Below are 18,062 nucleotides of genomic sequence, written 5' to 3'. Positions count from 1 at the left end.
AATCTACTGAATGGGAGAAGATATTTGCAAATGATATATCCAATAAGGGGTTAATATCCAAAATAACACAGTACTCATACAAGTCAACATCAAAAAAAAAAAAATCCAATTAAAAAATGGGCATAGGACCTGAATAGACACTTCTCTAAAAAGGACATACAGATGGCCAAGAGACATACTCAACATCACTCACCAACAGAAAAATACAACTCAAAATCACAATTTGAGTTATCACCTCACACCTGTCAGAATGACTATTATCAAAAAATCAACAAATAGTAAGTGTTGGCCAGGATGTGGAGAAAAGGGAACGCTCCTGCCCTGTTGGTGGGACTGCAAATTGGTGCAGCCAATATGGAAAACAGTATGGAGGATCCTCAAAAAATTCAAAACTATAATTACCATAAGACCCAGCAATTTCACTCTGGGCATTTACTAAATAAAAAATAAAAACACTAACTTGAAAAGATATATGTACCCTTATGTTCACTGCAGCATTATTTACAATAGTCAAGATATATTACCAACCTAGGTGTGCATCCATAGATGAATGGATAAAGATGTGAGATATATATGTATGTATATATCTATATGTGTATGAGTGTGTATACACACACACATATATACATATACTATAAATGCATACATATACAATGGAATATTACTTTGCAATGAAAAAGACTCTGTTCTTTGAGATATCCATAGTTCAGAGAACCTAGTGCAGTCTTTTCCAAAGGGCTCTGAGACTGTTTTTTGTTGAAGACACCATCACGTGCTGTTGCCTAAACTAGAGTCTTAGGCAAGCTTCATTAATTCATTACAGTACCAATAATATCAGAACGAAGGACAGTAAAATTTTCTACTAGCTGTTTTATAAGGGTTTAAATCAATGTTTCCCATGAATTAAGAACCTATGAATTAAGAACAGTGATGGCAGTGACAAATTTCCAGGGCCTTCCCTTAAAAACTATAATCTCTGAAATTTTTATGTGAACTTAAGTTAGGGAATTCTTACAATAGCAGCGAGGTATTTAAGAAATATGCAGCATACCAAACAAACCTAACTTTTTCTACCATCCTTCTAGTGCTAGTACCTATTGTCGAAAATATAGAAATGCACCCTTTGGATATTCAGATGATTCTTTGAGAAAGGACATGTGGCCTTCAGCTATTAACTCCTTCAGCTTTAGAGCTTTTGAGCTCAGGTCATGCTCTTCTTGGGGTGGCCCCAGCCAAAGACCAAGCAAGACGTGCTAGAAGGGCCTAGACTTTTGCTCAATGCAAGACTCTTCTAATAGGTAATCCTGATTCCGGACCTCTTTGTTGGGCTTTAAGAGATGTTGTCAGATCTACACTGTGGTCTGTTAGTTCTTCCTGCTCAGTCTTGCTTCCCACTTTTTCCTTTAACAGGTGTTACTCCCCAGTAAACTTTTTATATACCTGTCTCCATCTCAGTGTTCACTTCTCAGAGGACGCAACTGACACAGTGGTACCAGGAGTGAGACAAAAAAGCAAGTGTTATATTGGGATTTTGAGACTGGATCCCTCACTGCCTGACTGCAAAGAAGAGCCCATCCCAGGTGGTATGCGGAGCATAATCAATCCTTGGCACAAGAGGGTAGGACAATGGCTAAAACTTTCCACTGGTGGAGAGCATGGGAACATAACACCAGATAAGAAGTTTATTGACTCTGGGGCATTCTTTTGGAATACAGGATTAAACACTCCAGAAAGGATCCAAGGGGGTGGAGCAAATTCTTTGCTAGGGTGACTCCTAGATACCTAGAGAAAAACAATGGCTCATGCTGAGAAAATTTAAATGCCTGCATTGCCATAGCTGACCTTGGAGAAAGGAAATCAAAAGTCTAGGAAAGTAGACTTGCTGGAGTAAACACGTAAGGTGAAGCCAGAAAACTTACTAGAAAATTATTTGCCACAGGAGGGCTCTGAGGACCTATCATTCCCCAAGGGCAGCAGGAACGCGCTAGTCAGAAGGATACCAGCATCACAAAGACATCCAGTCCTGGCTCCTCTTTACGGGTCAGGGCTGACTAAAGGAGAGGCTGCCACAAAACTTGGCTCATTAGCAGCAGTGAGGATGATGGGGCGACACGTAACCCTCAGAAGCTAGGGTTTATAGGGTCACTATAATTGGTGATCCAATTATAGTGACCAGAATGTCAGAGCAGCAGGCAAGAGGAAGTTGTGAACATGGTTCATAGAACGTGGTGTCACTAGGAAAAAAATACACGAGCAGCCAATCAAAGTGTTGCTTAAAATACATAAAATGTATTTGGATGAGCAGGAGGCTAGGAGGGTCACCCCAATAAAATGTCACCATCTCTTGCCCAGTTTCTGGACCTGTACCAAGTTTTCAAACCACTGACTGACGGCTTAGCTGGATCTCAGGAAGAAGCACTCTGCAAATATCATGTCAAGTATATATTGTCATACTTCCCCTGGCCCTGGCCCACTGCATTTATTTGAATGACTGTGCACTGGGAAAAGGGGAATACTCACATAGTTTGATGACTATTAGATATAGGGTCAGAGCTGACATTGATACCTGAAGAAGCAACATCATGGCCCTCCTATTGGAATGGAGGCCTATAGAGGCCATACAATAAATGGAGTGATAGCCAGAGTCTAGCTCACTATGAGTCCATGGGGATCAGAGATCCACTCAGATGTCCCAAGTATAGCTGCGATTGATATACTTCACAGTTAGAATAATTTCCATCTATTGTCTTTGGCCTGTAGAGTAAAAGCTATCATAGTGGCGAAAGCCAAGTACAAGTCTTTGAAACTGCCTCCCCTGGCCAAGAGAGTAAATCTGAAACAGTATCACAGTGCCATAGGAATGGTGGAGATCAGTGATATCCTGAAATACATAAAGGATGCAGGAATAATCGTTCTCATCACATTTCCATTTAATTCAACAGTCTGGCCTCTTCAGAAGACAGATGAATTAGCAGAATCATTGTAAATACCAGAAGTTCAACAAAGTAGCAGCCCCAATCACAGCTGCCATGCCAAGCATAGGATTATTTCTAAAGCAGGATAATATGTAGGGTTTCTGGGTGGGAATTCCTTCCCACCTGTTCTTGGGAATTTTTTTCACTTTCCTGTTGCGGAATGCGGAGAAAAGTTGATCGGGAAATCGAGAAAATTGGCTCCTTGAACCCAGTAATACCCACAATGGGAAATACATGTAGTACTCACAAGGTACCTCTTAGACATTTTTCCTATTTATCACTATCTAAAGTTACACCGTGTTACAATGTTACATGCCACCAGACATGCACGCACCAGAACCAGCTATCGCAGGACCAACTAATTTTAGCTCTTGTAAATCAGAGCACATTTGATCATGGAGAACAGAAAACAGTTAGTATTTACACAGAGAAATACTTATTTTCACAACCCAGGATTTGACTGCAAAGCCATCCTCAGGTGAACTAACTAAGGAAATCTGAGGTAGTTTACCTTAATATGACATTGTAGTCAAATCCTGGGGTGTGAAAATAAATATTTCTCTGTGTAAATACAAACTATTTTCTGTTCTCCACGATGAATCGTTTCCACAAAGTGATGGCCAGTACCACCAATCACGTTCGATCAGTTTGTTTGCGGCTGACGATTGTGATGTATGTACGTGTTCTTGGCTCTCTCAGCTGCTGTGGGTAAGTCAGATCTATTTAAAAACAACTTGCACTGCTAATATTTTATTCCAACACTACAATAATTTCCAATTTCATATCATAATGTTTTGTGGCACTTTTTAGCTATAAATATTCGCTGCACAATATAGGTCTTTCTTAATTTTTTCTTAATGCTTTTAAAGGAAATGAAATTTGAATTGATTAAACATAGAAATAGAGATCTTGTCCTTCTCACAAAGTACTTGAGCAACGTTAGTTGTCTATGTGAGATGGAAGAGGATGAATTTTTTGCCTTGTCAAGTAAGAATGAAGTTGCATGATTGACGAAGTCATTAATGGAAAGACTTTTAAAACAAATATTTACAGCAGAAGTTCCAAGAGAAGAAATAAAGGATGTCCTTACGGAGAGTTCTGACGTTAAATCAGAATCTGATCTAAAGTGTGAATTGACTATAAAGCATTATCAATTTCAACATCAAAGCCTAGCCCTATGCATGCAGACAAAATATTTGCTTCTCTAAGGGAGGAAATGATCTTATATAAAGCAACACATTCTTTCACTCCCAACTTGAAGATGCTTTTAGATGCACACATAACAATTCGACCAACGTCTACAGAAAATGAAAGAAATTTTTCCACATCAAGTATATTTGTTACAAAGTGAAGATCACGATTGTCTGATAGGGCAACTAATGCTCTAAGTTTCTTAAAGTTTCATTTTAAAAATGACAAATAAAAAACTATTTGAAGTTTTTTTTTAATTTCAAATGAATAATATTTGCATTTGTTTTCTATTAATGTTTAATTTAATAAACGAAATATTTAAATGAGATTGGGAATGTTAATACATTGTGTGATATATGTAAAAACTCACTGTATAATATGAGGATTAGTTAAATAAAGTTTGTATTAATTACATTGTTTCTAGTTTGAGAAAACCTGAAATATAACAGAAACCCAGCCAAAATGATACCATAGTGACCCTTGTTTAGTGCTTAGGGCAAGAGATGCACTAGTCATGAAATTCCGATCGACCTCCTTTTAGGAAATTTTACTTACTCAAGTTTTGCATCGATCTTTTACATACAGGAGTGTCTCGAAAGATTGCGCCGGGGCCACAAATCCCAGTTACCCCACCTTTTCTACAGCTTTTCTGTTTATTAACATTTACTGTTAGTGCCATTATTACAGATGATCAACAAAAATTAAATAAAAAAGATTATTTGAGGAATTCTCAAGAATTCTTGGGAAATACGATTCCCCGTTCTTGATTCCAGAAGGTTCCAAAATGTCGGGAATTTGAAAACCCTAATAATATGGCCTCAGGTCATGTTATGTGGCCATTATTTGTAGAATACATTCTTTTCTATCCCAATCAAGAAAGACAATTAGAAATAGTTGACATCCACATAAAATGAACAAACAATAATATTCACTGATACTTTAGCCCCCGGGCTCTGTTAACTTTGTCTTTCACATAATATGGTCCAAAGAGACCTGAATCATTTGGAAATCGTATGGAGCATCATATTGATCCATTTTATCCATGACATCAAGCTGATCAAACGGGTTGAGCAAGAGGTGGCTAGCAGGCTGGAGGCTTGAGGTCCACAGCATGGGACATTAACCCTATAAAGAATCAGGAACCTGTCCCTTCATTAAAGGTTTTAAGGGACCAGTGTTCAGGGCAGTTCTAGAACATCCCCTTCAAAATAAAAGACAAACTGCTGCATCCCCTACAAGAAAGGAGAAAGCAGAGTCCCCAGGAGGCTGCTTTGGATTCTGTAAGCAACATATTCCACGCTGAGGAATATTTTTCTGGCCCATATGCTAGGTGACATAAAAAGCTCCCAGCTTTACAAACTGGCAAAAGAACGGGTTCTGCAGCAGATTTGAGTAGTGGTATAGAATACGGCAGATTCTATGTCAGACTTGTCAGTTTTAGAAAAGATGCAGTCTGGAGTGAATGGAAATCTTAGTTGCAAAATCCCAGGTCAGACCCCTGGGGTTCTGGAGCAAGGTTGCACATCTTTTAAAAATTAGCTCTTGGCATGCTAATGGTAAAGAGACAATGCTTGACCAGGGGACACCAAGTGACACAAAATGAAATGTATCTCATTGAACACATGTTATAAATTCTGAGGGGCCCTGTTGCAATTCATCACAAGATAAAAGAATTCCATTTGGGATGAAGCAAAAAGAAGACCAGAGGGCACAAACAATCTGCATGATTGTTGCATCAGTACCCCTCAGCTCACACTGATGGCCATATGGGATAGTAGTGTCTTCAACAATTAGTTAAAAGAAGAAAAAATGGCTGAACTTAGTTTACAGATGAGTTGGCTAAGCATGTGGATGAAAGTCGAAATTGGAAAGCAGCTCCATGACAGCCTCACTCAGGAACAACCTTGAAAACAGAGGAGAGGGACAGTCTTTCTAATGGGCAGAGTGTCAGGTGGTGCACCTGGTCATCCCCTTTGTGTGGAAGGAAAAGTGACCCAATGTTGGGACATAAACAGATTAAGAGGCAATGGCAAGTCGCCTGGCTGACTGATCAGAGGTCTGAAAAGGAAGAGATTTAAAAGACTGCAGACACTGAGGTCTTAGAGGATTAGAGGTATGTGGATATACAACATATTAGTGTGAAAAGCGAGCAAAAAGTACGAAGATTTTATTATCACATATCAATGTCTCAGGAAGTACACATTATGGAAGAAACACTACACAACTGAGTAAACAAAATTACTCAGCTGGATGATGTTAGCCTGTCTTTGTTAGTGGCCACCCTAGTGCTGGCACAATGGACACTTCAATGAAATGGCCATGGAGGCAGAAATGGAATCTAAGCATAGGCCCATCAGCATGGAGCCTACTTACCACAGCTGACCTGTCTACTGCTTCATCTGAAACCTCAACCTGACAGCAAAGAGACCAATATTGAGCTCCTAAAATGTCATTCCTTTAGGAGATTATGTAGCCCCTTGGTGGAAAGTTGACTACACTGGGATCTTTCCATCCTGAACAGGACAGCAGTTCCATCTCATGGAAATAGATTACTTATTTTGGGTATATATTTGCATTTCCTACCAAACAATCTTCATCCAGCACCACTATCTGGGGACTTACAAAATGCGGGCTCCACATATGTGGAATATAATAGAATATAGCATCCAAGCAGAGAACCACTTCACAGCAAAGGTGCTGCAGGAGGGTACCTGTGATCATGGGTTCCACTGGTTGTATCACATGCTGCATATCCCAGAAGCTGCTGGCCTACTAGAGCACTGGAATGGCCTCCTAGGGGTGAATTTCAAGCACCAGCTAGGAAATAATACTCAGCCAGAATGAGGTGCTGTTCCCCAGGATGCAACAGACCTTGATATGGCAGCTTAGGGTCCCTAACAAGAACAGTGCACAGGTCCAGGAAACAAGGAATTAAAACAGGAATAGCCCAATTTACCATCATTCCCAATGACCCATTAGGGGATGTAGTGTTTCCCGTTCTTGCAACTCTGATCTTTGTGGAATTAGTGGTCCTAGTCCCCTAAGGTGGCATAGTATTGCTAGGGGATTCAGCAAGAGTCCCACTGAATTGAACATCATCTGTTGCCTAGACACTTTGCACTTCTTGAGTTCAGTGACAAGTAGGCAAGAAGAGGGCTTAATGCTTGGCAGGAGAAGCTAACGCTGATCAGCAGGAGGAGGTAGCCTTCACGTTATACAATGGGGAAAAGTAAGCATATGTGTGGTATTCAGGTGATTCACTTGGGTACCTCTTAATAATTAAGGTGATTCACTTGGGTACCATCATGACTGTAAATGGGCAAGTACAGCAACACCTGCCTGAGAAGGAGTTTATTACCAGGGGCTCCAATTTCTCAGGAATTAGGGTTTTCATACCACCTGTTTAATCACTGAGACCTGGAGAGGTGGTAGCTGAGAGTGAGGGAAATTTAGAAGGAATAGTGGAAGAAAGAAACAGGGAGTTCAGCTGTGGCTCAAGACCGACTGTGAAGATGGGGGTTGTAGTTTGTCCCCTAACTTCTTTTCTCAGTTTCCCTTCAGGAAGAGAGACCCATTGGAACCTTGGAGGAACAGTTCCCTGAATGTGTGTAGACAGTGGATCTACCTGGTGGACTGTGACAGAAGTGTGCTCTTCAGACACCTCTTCAAGAAAACATGCCTAGTTGTGAAGAGTGTCATTAGGTGACAGCCTTCCACTGTTAACATTTTCAAGTTCACCTCAGCTTTTGATTTGAAGCCTCACTCTTCTTGAAGTGGCTCCAGCCAATGACTGAGCAAGACTGTGTTACAAGGGCCTATCACTTTATTGCAGTGTGGATAAATGATACCCCTGCCCCATCTAGTTTCCTCCCTTTTCCTTTCACCTTTTTACATTCTTAACTCTATCTTACTGTTTGCTTCCTGGAGGACCCAAATGATAAACCTAAGTCTTTTCTAGCTCCATTAAGCTCCCCTAGGCTCAACTCTAACTTTCCTATTTCTTTTGATAATAGTAGAGGTGGTATTGTGCTTTTTTCAGATGTGTGTTGTCATGCAGGGTGTCATGTGGGGTCTCAGCTCCCGCTTCCCACCTAAGAACGCAGGACATGGTGAGGCCAAAAAGGAACACCCACAGAGCCATAGATAGGGGAGTCATACCACTATATTCTCGCTGGCGGCTGGGTTGGAGACACAGGAAGCAGGAGCCACACTATCCGCAACCTGCTGTCCACTTCTCTCTGCCAACCAACCTCACTTGCTAGCTGCAATCTGCTGTGCCTACTGCAATCTGCGCTTGCTAGCTCAGCCACCTTCTTGCTAGCCCACATTTGGTGCTAGGTAGCCACAGCAGTTATATTAATGGCCAATGGCTCACTGGTTACAGCTGATGGCCAAACAGCCGGAGCTGATGGCCATCCAATCACAGTTGATGGCCATTTACTACCTGAGCCAGCACCTTTCCACGTGAGGCCGAGAGCCTGGAAACTGCACTCCTGGCTCTGTCCCCACAGCACACAAATGTTTACCAGGTTTATCTTCTGTGTACTGTATTGGTACAACTAAAATCAATTCACTTAAATATTTTAAGACACCAAAATGCACTTTTAACGATAGCCAAATCTCTTAAATATTAAAAAAGATAGATAATACTATTATATAGTAGCACTTATCTCAACCACAACAACTGTATCAACTAATTCAATTCTTAAAACTACTCTGTGGGGTGGGTACTACTTTTATTCCTAACAATCAGGAATCTCACACAACAGTGTGACATAACCTACTCCAAGGTCAATCATCCATAAGTATATCAATAGATTCATGACGTAAATATAAGTAGTCTGGCTCCAGTGTCATTTTCCGTAGCATTATACTCTTCTGCCTCTAGGAAAGGGTTGGTAACACCAGCACACTAAAACTGTAATAGTGTTTGGAGAAACCAGGCCTGGTTTAGACAAGGTTCAGGAACATAAAGACACAGTCGTTTTAAGGAATGCTAGATCTCAAAACAGTAACAAGTAAGTGACACTTTAGGTTTTGTTACTATTGAAAAGTAAAGCTTAAAACACATTGATATTTTACCTCTTATCTCTGCACAGATAGCTATTTCCAAGTCCGCCAAAAAATGTCCTTCTCATCATGATGTCTGGCCAGCTGGTACCTTACCCTAAAATAGAAGCATCATCTTCTACAGAATTAGTTTCTCCTCATTACTTCACGCTATTTATGGTCCAATATTCTCCAATTTACTTGGGGTTGACATCTTGGAATTTAGTAGGCACTTAACACTTGGAAATATTTTTGTTTATAATGGGTTCTTGATCTAATTACTGTAAAAAGTCTGAAAATGGTGTCTGCTGTTCTTAAGATTTTCATGGAAGATTACTACTACGGTCTACTTTTTACAACTGCAAAGAAATAGATTTAAAGTATATTCTGCTTCTTTCTAATCACCACCAGGTTCCCGACTAGCCGCCTGAAAGCACTTGCCGTCGCTTATCTGAAGAACTACAATTCCCGGCGTACACTGCGGCCTTCTCAAAACTAAGCCAGTAATTGCTTTACGTCATTTCCACCCTCACACGCGGTGGATGCTGGACTTTGTAGTTTGTGTCAACTTCTCTTTTGTCGCCGTCTTGGGAAGGGGAAAGCGTGGCCGGATACACTACTCTGAATGTGGTATTATGATGTGTTTTTTAAAAAATAAGTAGGATAACGTATCAAAGCCAGTGTAGCATCAGGTTTATATGCATTTCACGTCCCGCCTTCCCTCTACTGCCGGTGCCGGGAAGGGGAAGTGACGTGTATCCGGTGTAATGGCGGCGCGGTGGAGCTCCAGGTAATTATCGAACTCCGTAGCCAGCGAACCGAAGTGTGGGTGGTGGGTTGCCGGGCAGGGTGGGTAGCGAAAGGTGCCCAGGAGTGGGTGCGGGATTGCCGGTACGGCCATCGGTGCCGCCGGGGTACGCGTGGCTCTCTTCCGGCCGCGGGCGGGCCGGCGAGGTAGAGGTGTCAAAGCTGGTCGGGCGCAGGAGCCTGGACGGGTGGGGAAACTGCCTGTCCGCCTGCGCGGACGGGCCTCGCTTCCTATGGGGTTTCTGGTACTGTCTCTCCACTTTGCATTTGTTCCTGAAATCCGGCACCAACGCTGCTTCTCCCCTATTGTGTGCAGTGTGTTTCCGCCGCGGATCCCTTAGAGCCTCGCCAGTCGTTTCGGCTTCCACAAGGCCCCTTTCTTAGTGCCCGGCCCCAGACTATGGGAGTAGGATTAAAGAACTGTAGTTCACTGAAAAATAGAGTCAAGTTCACTGTGCCTCTTTCCGGCGTAGTGTCCCCGTGACTGCTCCTTAAAATTTCATTAGTCGTTTCTTTTTCACACATTTGCCCCGTAAATAGTGATTCTTCCTAGTGTTTAGTCCTGCGGACTCTGTTTCTCAGTGTGCGGTGTTCTTCCTCTGTCATACTTGACCATCTCGTAAGTTGATCTACCTCCAAAAATGTGATAATTCCCAAACTTGGGTCTCCAGTCCCCGCCTCTTACCGAGCTCAGAATCCTACAGTGCACTTGCGTATATAATGGTAATCTCATGGTTAATTCCACAGAGTCGTAACTGCAATATCGCTTTCCCTATTTTCACTTAATCCTCACAGGTCTTTGAGCTAAATGGAGAAGGAAAAGACCAGGGAAAGGCTATTTCAGATGCAAGGATTAGGTGATTGAAAGTGCGGTAAGAGTGCCCTTTGCATTTTTAGGCGTCCACAGACTGAATATAGGTAAACAAGCAAACTTAGGCTTCAGAAGACCAGTTAACCTGCCCTAACTGTATTTAGACTTGTCTTGTTTTAGGATTGCCTGTGAACTGAGGAGTTAACCTCAATTACCATCCTACTTTGGAGACACAGATTTAGAATTGGCTTTAACTGTGATTTTGATCAAAAGAGTTGTTAACAGGCAGCATCTGTAGGAGGAGGAGACCTACTTGTGTTGATACTGGGTGATGGACTAGTAAACCAACGATTTCAGTCTTCAGCACGTGTTAGGTGTGTCACTTGGGGCAGGTTACCTAACATCTTTAGTCTGAAAAATGTGTATAACGGTATTACCTTGTTTTGAGGATGAAGAAAAATAATGTGTATAAGGCACTATGCACAGTGCCTGGCATATAGTTTTAGCTATTATATTACAGTTACTACTATGATAGAGTTGATGAAGTCACTCTGTGCCTCAGTTCTTGTTCTTTGGTTATGAATGTTGCCCTTCCACTTTTCAGTGTCTAGGCCACTTTCATGGAGCCTTGTCTGGCTGAGGCTCTTGAGACTTCAGAAGCCAAGAATCTTGATCTAATATTCTGGCCCAGTGATTCTGAATATCTCCTGAATCAGCAGCATCAGTAGCTCCGTGGAACTTGTTGGCAGTGTAAATTATTGGGCTTCATCCTAGTCCTGTTGAATGAAACTGGGGAGTGGGGAGCCCGTCAGTCTCTTTTTTTTTATCAAACCATGCATGTGATTCTCATGCCTGTTAGTTTGAAAGCCACTGTTCCAGCCCGTCTCCTAGGGATCTGTTATGGTCCAGCCCCCTCCCCAACCCCAGAATCAGGTTTGCTGCTTTCCTTGCTTCAAAGTATTTGAGCTACAACCTTATTACTGTGCCCCCACGTCCTTCCCTACTTTGGATAGTTTAGCTCCAATCACTTCTGGAATTCTGACACTTCCTAGACTACTTAACCGTCTTTTCTAAACCACCCTTCTTAGCTTTGTCAGTTTTCTCAGCTGCTGGATTGTTAGAGGTTAACTCTCCTTCCTGACGATTGAACATTGCCAAGTGGTCTACAGTGGCTGTGGTAGCTGAGACCACCTGAGATAGTACATGGTAACACATTGTTACCTAAAATGCCCATGCCTTAATTTGAACATTATTTTCTGTTTGTTGCCCACTTGTGTTTAGACTGCATTGTGTATTTTGTGGTGTATCCCTAACTTGTTATAAGTCATGGCTAGCCTAGAGTTAGTTTAGGGAAAAAGTGCTTATTGGTAATATAGCTGATCCCACTGATGACTTTGAGGGCTTCCTTATTGCATTTCTCTCCTTTTCTGTTCAAGTCTGAGAATCCTAGTATGGGAAGGTGATGGAACAAAAAGACCTCTGATGTATTAGTTTCAGCAAACGTCCAGACTTACTAAACCTATAACCCTAAATGTTTTATTTTGGTATATGCGTTTCCCAAGTGGACATTGAAGAGACATTTCAATGCCGACAGCAAACTTCCAAAGCATTTTCTTCAAAAATAACACATCAGAAGAGGAAGCAATGGATTAAAGCAAGCCTTCGCTGTTTGTAGCCAAGCTAATAAGACTTTCCCAGTGAACAGATACCAAAAACATGGTGTGATCTGCCTTAGCCTGGGGACATACGGGCTCCTGTGATTATAGAATGGGTTAGCTAATGGGAAGGGGAGACCTGGTGAAGATTCACGTTTAACTTGACTTTGAGCCTAACTCCTAAATGAATCAGGCTAGACAGAATTCAGCACTTCCATCTGAAAAGTTACCTTGAGAGTCACTCTTTCCCTGAATTAGTTTGTCAGGGCCGCTTTTTCTCAGGAGAGCTGGCGACAGGAGCCTCTGGTGGAATGCAGTGCTATGTGTCTAGGGGCTGCTCGATAAATCTGTGTAGGCCAGCATCTCCAAGTTTTCCTTAAAACTTAGAACGTGGTTCACTAAATGGCTCTTTAAATAAGAATTAGAAAGCCCACTTTCAGAGCTGTGCTATGTGAGTTGGCAGAACAGATCCAGCCCATATGCTTAATTGGTTAAACTGAAGAACACATTTTGGGGGAGGGGCAACCAAGTGAATGAAGGCATACAGCAGATTCAATAATTAGACTTGTAAATTAAAGTAAATGCACCTTAAAGGTCCAATTTCCTCTTGTAGTGCCATCAAAAGAACTGTATGTTTTTCATTTCAATAGGAAGGTTTCTTCAAGGTGATCAGGTTCACCTGGGGTGAAGACTGACCAGCATCTGAGAGTGCTATCTTTATGCCATTAACTGACAGGCAGCTTGGGGGTTCCTGGAAGTAGGGGTTGATAGGTGGGACAAGGCTGCTGTGATGTCCCTTGGTAAAGAAGTCGTCCGAATACCATTAGGGTGGGTTCTGGGTAGGCAAAAATAGGAATCATCCTCAAAAGTCCGCACACCCTGTTTTAGATTTCATTCTAGAATTGGAATGGACTACGTGGCAGGCACTGTCCTAGGTTCTAGTAGGTGTATGACCGTGACCAAGAACTTCAAGTATCCAGTGTTGTCATACAAGGGCTTTCACGCTTTAGCTTCATGAATCTTGTGTTCCGTCTTATATCTGCTTAATCTTTGTATGTACCCTGTACTCAAACAACTTGGAGTCCCCTAAATTCTTTTATGTCTGAGTCTTTACACGTGCTGATCTTGCCCTAATGACCGTCCCCTCTTTCCCTATGGGGAATGACCTCCCCTACTTGTCCTTCAAGATTCAGCTTCAAGACCCACTTCTTTCTGTTTGTTTGCCCCAGACCCACTTAGTTGTGCTTCCTCTTTCCCAGTAGTAGTGTGTTTGTAACACTGTTGTCACACTTAGACTTCTCTTCTCTGCCTGAGGAGTGCATTGTGTGCAGCTTACTTATTTAGGTATATACATCACCTCGCTGTACACACACACTGCCTTCAACCCTTTTTCCTAAATTTGTTTCCAAAGAATAGGGGGTAAAGTGAAAAAGCAGAAAAAGACCGTGACCATACTGTTCTTCCAATTAAGCTTAGACTTTCTCAATGTCTCTATGAGTACTTTTCTGAAGCACTTATTATAAGTATCAGTGACGACTCCAGCCTCATCAGTTTTTTCAGTTGTTTTCTTACTTGTCCTGTACAAAGTCTTTCAGTTTTTATGACCTCACCAAGGAGCCTCTTCTGCACAAATACAAACGTGAACACAAAATGAATCAGGACACATCCAGTGGGTGATGAGAAGCAGTAGAGCTATTTCATTACCACAAGACATATGTTAAGTCAAAGTGGTGAGGGTTATGGTGTAGGTTTGAAATTTACAGTTTTGCCTCTTTGTTATCATACAAATGGGTGTAAATTTGGCTTAGTCACTAGACAAGAAAACCCATAATAATAATATTTGTTCAATGACTACGATGCTGGGGTTAATGAGGAAAGTTAAATCCTGTTGATGAGCTGTGAACCAAGGGATGTATGGGGAAACTAAGGCAAGGCAAGGTGGGCTTAGCTGGATGTAAATACAGGTGATTGAGGGTTTAGTACCACTATAGATGCCCGTGAGGATTTGTTTTTATTCTGTAAGTAGAGGGCCTGCTACTGCAGAACTCTTCTATGAAAGGATAATGTGTGGAGACAGGCTGGCGATGCAGTAGACACCAAGACAAAATTTCCATTTTAAAAACTTAGAAGGCAATTTGGAAAGCATGGAATAATATTGCATATATCGTAGTGGAATGTGCTTTTAAGGCCTGGGTTTCCCTGTGGGCAGCTATTTAAAGGATGCATTTGCCCCACGGGGTGAAATACAGTGGAGCCCTACCAGTTCATAGTATACATACGTATATAATTTATATTTTTAGAGGCAAGTTGGAAAAGTTTTTATACCCTAGAGATAAAGAAGACCTTGTGAAAAATCTTATTAGAGAGGTCAGAAACAATTTGCCTTCTTCTAAAATGAAGGTTGTCTTATTATGGGATCTTTCCTAAACGGAGCCATACCCCTACCTTCTGTACACAGTATCAGAGAAAAGGGGGTGTGGGACGACAGGCAGATTTGAGCCTATCTCCTATTAACTGAGAAGGTGAAATCAATAGAATTTGAAGACTGACGGGGAGTGAGGAAAAGGAAGTGTCACTTGGCTGGCTTGGTACGTAACATGTTAGAGGAGGAGTTGGTTTGAGGAGAGGAGGAAGTGGTGAGTTCCAATGTGGGCTTCCCTTGTTCAGAGGGTCGTTGGAACATCCACATGGAGGTTTCCTATAGGCATTTGCATGTAGGGTTTGGAACTCTGTAGAGTAGATTGGGCTGGAGTAAAAGTCCTTCTTATAAATGTTATTGGAAGGTGTGGGTGTAGAGATGGTCTTCTGGAAGGATTATGGAGAAAAGAAAAGGGCTGTTCATTTGTTCATTGAACAAATATGTATTGAGAGCTTTCTATGTTGGGAATATGGCAATGAACAAAACAGGCAGAAATTCATGAGCAAAGACTAAACTCTACGGGCTAGTAAATATTAGACAGGTGGACAGAGGAACAGAGACTGGAGGAAAACCTGATGAACGGGGTGTACCTGGAAGTTGAGGAGCAATGACAGATAAAGCAAAGAAATGGCCCATGTAGGAGTGGAAAACCAAATGTTGGTGGGTAAGAGGAGTAAACGAGAGGTTAAGAATTGGAAGTATCAAAGGTAGACGCATTTATCAAAACACACACACACACACACACACAACTTGGCTCTTTCAGGAAAGAGACAATGGAGCTAGAGGGGGGCAAGAAAAAGAGCATTTGCCACATAAATATCATACTTTATATTTAAATAATCATTAAAGAATTTCAACATGTATAATTTTTCATTAAAACTAACTCAATTGGACACCAATACTATAAATCAAGAAATAGACGATAGAAATTTTGAAACAAACAAAAACTGACAAATCCCTGCTCTCAACACTATTCTGGTAAAAAGGAACACATTAGGAGATTTTGCTGTGTACCATCGAAATATTTTTTTTTTTTTAATTTAAGTCGTGTATCCAAATGATTATATCACTAACTCGATTTCTTTGGTTACTTAAATACAGACCAATATGGACTGGCGTCATGATGTAGGAAATGAATGGGGGATAATACTAGCTCCTGGTTTATAATGAGTTCTTTTTAGTATGAGTTCATTAAAAAGATAAGAACTTTTAGATTTTGTCATTTTTTTTAAACTCATCTAAGTATATCTTAAGATGTCCCCAAATTGTGCTGTGTCCCCCTACACAGTCAGAGACCAGTCAAAGGCTTCTGTATTGTGTTTATTCCTCATCACTTAATGCAACCCAAATGATATTAAGATACTACTGTCTGCACAGCTTCCAGCCTTGTACTTGAACGGAGATAGCTTCAGTCATTCAAATGGTAATGAGTCACCCCGCACTCCTAGTGTACAAACACTAGAAAGCAAACAGTGGAGCACAGGTCTGCAATTCTTTATTTGTAATTTTTGGAGATAAGTGTTTTGACATTCAGAATTTTTCAGATTTTGGGGAAGAAATACAGTGCAAATATGTTTATTCAGTAACCCCCCTTTCATTAGAAGTGCTCTATTGAAATAATTGAGAAAACGGTGCATTTGGGGCATTAGTTGAATATTTTCCCCCTTTGGGGGTCCTGGCAACCTCTAATTAAGCACATTCGTATTTCTGCAGTGCATCAAATGAAGAGTTACATGAAGTCTTAAGTTGGTGCATGTCAGGTTTTGCTGCCAAATTAGTTTATCACAAGCTTTAAAAAAGTTTGTGTTTTCAGAGCTTTTCAAAATTCAGAGTTGCAGCTAAGGTTTGTCACCCTGTATCTGGTGACTTCCTGAAAAGGATAGGACTGTGTCAGCCTTTTTATTTCCTTGAAATTATGAACTATGCTAAAATCAAATTACATCATTTTTCCTTGTGTGACATATCATGGTGCAAATTTCTTACTAATATGTATATATGTATAAAAAAAACTAGCAAGAAAAAGGTTAAAGCGGTTTTCTTAAAGGGCTTTCCTTCAGTACAGGTAGGGAAAGGCGTTAGCAATCTTGTCATTAGTGCTTAAGGTCTGTGGCCAGTAGGCTGTTCCTCTGTTTCCCGAGAAGGAAAATCACTATTTGGAAGGAGCAGGGGCTTGGGTCCTGTTTGGGGATATTTCTGAGGATCCTGTTTCCCCACTCCCATTACATTTTTTGCCTTTAGAACAGACTTAAACTAATTTTTATTTCAATACTGTTTAATATTTAATATTAAATATTAATATTTTCAATACTAAATTTAATATTTTCAATACTGTTTAATACCATTTTCCCAGTTGGACACTTTAAGGTTTTTTTTAAACTGTTATAATGTTTGAAGTTTGCCAGTCCTGCTGTGACTGTATAGAACGCAGAAAAGCAAACTACAGGGAATCCACTTTGTTGATTCCCTATAACAATTCTATGATATTATGTTTTGGTGAGTTCCTCTGACCTGGGTTGAGGACAACTAAGGACAATGGTAGAAGTGTTCTACTGAAATATTCGAGAAAACAGTGCATTTCACGCATTAGTTGACTATTTTCACATTTTCTGAATTTTTGAGATAATTGCAGAATTTACAGTTTCATAACTTCCAGTTAACAGTTTAAAGTTACAAATGTTATTAAATAGTCTGCTTTCTGATACTTGCTAAAACTGATAGAAACATCTTCAGTATTTTTAAACTGCATCTCCTTATTGTAAAATCTCCTTGCTCAGGAAAGCAGGTGTGGTTTTGCTGAGTTGCTTACTTGTGACAGGGAGAGAGAAATTTAATAATTCATCATAAAATCCTCCTACCGTGTTTTCCCGAAACTAAGAGCCAGCCAGACCGTCCGCTCTAATGTGTCTTTTGGAGCAAAAATTAATATAAGACCTGATCTTATAGTAAAATAAGATCTTATAGTAAAATAAGACCGGGTCTTATAGTAATTTTCACTCCAAAAGACGCATTTGAGCTGATGGTCCTGCTAGGTCTTATTTTCGGGGAAACACAGTAGTGATGCTAAGAAGAGCAGTGAGAGCTATAAACTCTAGATAAATTGCTCTCATTGCAGGAATTTCCAGTTAGTCTAAGTATCAAGAATACACATGTTGAAC

The 18,062-nt window shown here is 40.8% G+C and overlaps 1 protein-coding gene and 1 long non-coding RNA gene across 3 annotated transcripts in view; one reads left to right on the top strand and one right to left on the bottom strand.

Moving 5' to 3' along the window:
• LOC141572868 (uncharacterized) overlaps positions 1–9,614 on the bottom strand; it is a 702,493-nt gene extending 692,879 nt beyond the window's left edge. The window contains exon 1 of the long non-coding RNA XR_012498339.2: positions 9,249–9,614. This is a non-coding gene — a long non-coding RNA (uncharacterized LOC141572868). The remainder of the gene's footprint in view (positions 1–9,248) is intronic.
• Positions 9,615–9,873: 259 nt separating this feature from the next.
• The window catches only part of CWC22 (CWC22 spliceosome associated protein), a 52,385-nt gene continuing 44,196 nt past the window's right edge, over positions 9,874–18,062 (top strand). Inside the window, exon 1 of one of the 2 annotated variants that reach the window (XM_019739361.3) lies at positions 9,874–10,005. The gene's annotated coding sequence lies outside the window, so the exon portion shown is untranslated. Of the gene's footprint in view, positions 10,006–10,817; positions 10,895–18,062 lie in introns of those variants that run through there. The other variant, XM_074338728.2, reaches the window with a different exon arrangement.

Source organism: Rhinolophus sinicus, chromosome 17 (genome assembly GCF_057876585.1).
Source record: "Rhinolophus sinicus isolate RSI-liver-muscle chromosome 17, RSI-T2T, whole genome shotgun sequence".
Lineage (NCBI taxonomy): Eukaryota > Metazoa > Chordata > Mammalia > Chiroptera > Rhinolophidae > Rhinolophus > Rhinolophus sinicus.
This window is presented reverse-complemented; position numbering and strand designations above follow the sequence as displayed.